The sequence below is a fragment of the Bidens hawaiensis genome, unplaced genomic scaffold, assembly GCF_021521415.1.
Source record: "Bidens hawaiensis isolate Kalapana, Puna unplaced genomic scaffold, B.hawaiensis_p1.1 tig00025584_1, whole genome shotgun sequence".
Lineage (NCBI taxonomy): Eukaryota > Viridiplantae > Streptophyta > Magnoliopsida > Asterales > Asteraceae > Bidens > Bidens hawaiensis.
The window spans coordinates 35,686-39,097 of record NW_027494091.1 but is presented as its reverse complement, the minus strand read 5'-3'; the positions used below and the strand labels follow the sequence as shown (position 1 = coordinate 39,097).

Genomic DNA, 3,412 nt, shown 5'->3' with positions numbered 1-3,412 from the left:
CTTGGAGAAGGGGAAAGGGGGTGGGATGAACGGTTTTGGGGGTTTTTGGGTTGGATTATATTGTATTTTTAAGATATGGGAATGAAAATTTGCTATAATAATTAATTAGATATAGTACTTAGGCTAGTTACATGTTGAAAGGTCCATGTAACAATTAATTGTGTTCAAAAATGAAAGAAACACACTTATGAGTTATAACTTATTATTTATAGGCAATATACATATATATATAACTTATTAGGGACTCTAAATATCGAGTTAGGTTATACGAGTTTCCAAACACTTTATATACGTAACACTATATAAGTAACGATGTGAGGTAACAATTTTTTATTAATCAAAACTTGCGAATATGTTAGCATAGTAAATATGATATAACTTTAATATCAATGGCCAATAACAGGATTTAAATATAGACTTCAACATTTCATTGATTAAAAATTTTCTAATCACATCGAAAAAACTACAACGGGTCGGGTTTTGAGTTTGAAAATTAACGAGTGTTACAGTCGGTGTATAACGGGGAAGAGGGGAAAATCAAGGGAAATATTTAGGGTATTTTCAATTTGGTCCTCGAGGTTTGGGTTGGTTCCGAAAAGGTTACAATAATAGTTTAAGGTTTTAAATGCATGAATTTGATATTTTTAAATGTTTACGAACATGTAATACGAGCGACACTAACTATAATAAAAACAAAACCAATTACATAAATGATAACAATTTGCCGTCTTTATTAAATTCGAGGATCTGATTACAAGCGGGTAATAAACAAAAACAAAAACTAAACCGAATTTGAAGAATGTCACAGATGCTTTCCGGGGTGTTGCTTGATAATGGGGGTACATCATGTAGTGGTGACCACTTGCTAGGTAGTTACATAGTTATACCTTAAATGTATCTAATGGCCATTCTAGTAGACTTTAATGCGTGAGTTTATGTGGAAAACAATATCCTTGATTGTCCGCTATTACATATGGGATTAAAAATTGTACACCTTGTTTTGCAAAGTTTTGATCAACTGATTTTAAGATTTAAGTCAAGTTGGGGTTGCCAGATTCTGTAAAACCAATGAAGCGTGGCAAGGCGGATTCAAGGCTTTGTAGTGTGGGTCCCAATTAATCATATGAACTACTGAATTTTTACACTTTATTTGTCTCGGTAAGTATTAGGGCATGAGTTTAATTGGACAAAAATATCGGTGATTGCAGTTTTTGTGTTAGTATGCCATTAACTAAGATGATCTAAGTGCTTTGTAAAGACAATTTCTGATTCTGATTCCATTGAAATTCTTTTTCGTGACAAAAAGGATAAGTGTGGGGATTTGATGAGTGGGTTAAATAATTTGTTCTTAATGTATAATTTCGTGTGTGTTAATTATTTTTATATATCGAACAAGAATACTTTGTAAGACCCTAACCCGTTTATAACATTTTTAGGCGTAAACATACACTCGTTAAGACTTAAAAACCAGGTCTAATTAAAACTTTTGCGGATGACGTGATAACATGACACGACATACATAACTAGTAAAGGAAATTTTACAAATTTTATATTTATATGATACGAAGACTATATTAGACTTTGTCTTCTAAAATGAATTATTATAGCGGAAGCTTGTTTGGTTCGGTTGTGTTCAGTTCTTCGACAGCTTGACCATCAATCCATATACTTCAATTAAGTTATAACCTGTCATGGAAATTCACCATAACAATTAGTCATACATACTTTACATCTACTTGTAATAAATACAAGTATACTTAACACATCCATTAATACTTTCCCTATAATTGTCTTTATACGATTTTTCTTTTTAAACATTAAGAGGGTCTAAGTGTTCTCACTTAGTATTATCCCCCTTTTGTCCTTCTGTTATATTTGTCATTTTAGTATATAGAACCAAAAATTAGGATTTGCACGTTCATGCACAAAACCTTAGCCTCTACGACCCCATGAGTCGTTTATACAAGAGTTTACTTATTCGGATTAATCGTACGAGTTAAACAGTTTTAAAATTACAGATTAAACCAACGAGCACAAAATCAGTAATTATACACTGGCACCAGCATCCCATTTACACCCATTTCCCAATTCCCTGTTATCTCGTTACCCTTTTTCCACTACAACCATATTGTAGCCGGTAATTTCATGGTTCGTAAATCTAGTCTTCCGTTATTCATTTTTAAGTCAGTGTCTACACTAACCTTGTCGTTTGACTCTTTATGCCTTGGACGACCCATTAATATCAAATGTACCCATACCATTGCCCGGGGCTTTTTGGTCATTTTTTTAACATATACCGACATCATGATTTAATTCGTGTACCTGGCAGGGTCAAAGTTGTGTCCTGTTACCAATACCTTGTAACTCCTTTTAGAGAACTCGACAACGCATTCTATTACCATCATGCTTACGTATAGGACAATTCTCAACAGGACAAGCATTATATATCTACTTCAAATGGTGATAGTTTCACCATTTGACATGTATGACCCTTTCACACATATATCCATTCCGGTTCACTCCTTTTTATATCTTAATCTTACAACGGGTTATTACCAAAATAGTGATTTAACACCAATTTACCCATAGTACCCCTTTATGACTTGGTCTATAAACCACACCCGATAACCATTAAAATCCTTGTCCCATATACTAGGATTATTATTTTTCAATTCTCATTTGACCCTTTTGGGCCAATTTGAACCAAGACATTAAAGATTACAACTCAATCCCAGGTTGTACCTTAATATCCCCAAATTACCTTTCTTGAGTTTTCTTGTCATTTCATTCTTTTGTTTGTCATTTAAGCAATATTACAATTTGACAAGAAACTTTAGCTTATAATTTGAAGTGAACAAAATCACTTACCTTTCTTTGCTAACTAGAACTCCCGTGCACTCCATTAGCTTGTTTGACCCATTTCATCCAAGCCTCCACCTAGCTTGACAAGATCAAACTTTGTCCAATTTCCACAAGATTGTCGGGTTAGTCATTATATGACATGACCACATAATCCTATGGACTCATACATACCAATTTATCAAAATACTAGTTTTTTGGTCAGTTTCACTTTTAAAAGTCAAACTGCTTATAGGTATGGATATTCTCCGGTCAGTACATACAATCGTGTAAACACTCATACAAACCATTTGCAAGTCCTTTAGACACTTTAAATATGTCACATGAAGTTTTATTAGTTCTCTACAATCAATTCATCATGCCTAATGCAAGTATATGCAATCTTATGTGTTTTCTCGATTACTAATATCTTTATTAATGTGCAGCGATTTCCTATATCGCTTCTGTAATCAACCATTTTGACCAATGTAACATCCTAACTGGTTCAACATGTTCAAAGATGGATCATAGGGGACTCAAATACCTTTTCAAGCATGTAAAGCACACCCTCTAA

The 3,412-nt window shown here is 33.4% G+C and overlaps 1 long non-coding RNA gene across 1 annotated transcript; it reads right to left on the bottom strand.

The window, feature by feature from the left end:
• Positions 1 to 2,525: 2,525 nt before the first annotated feature.
• LOC143571798 (uncharacterized) lies at positions 2,526 to 3,038 on the bottom strand. The gene is made up of 2 exons (XR_013142159.1): positions 2,938 to 3,038; positions 2,526 to 2,685 (listed from the first exon to the last, which is right to left on the bottom strand). It is a non-coding gene; the product is annotated as an uncharacterized LOC143571798 (long non-coding RNA).
• Between the last annotated feature and the right edge of the window lie 374 nt (positions 3,039 to 3,412).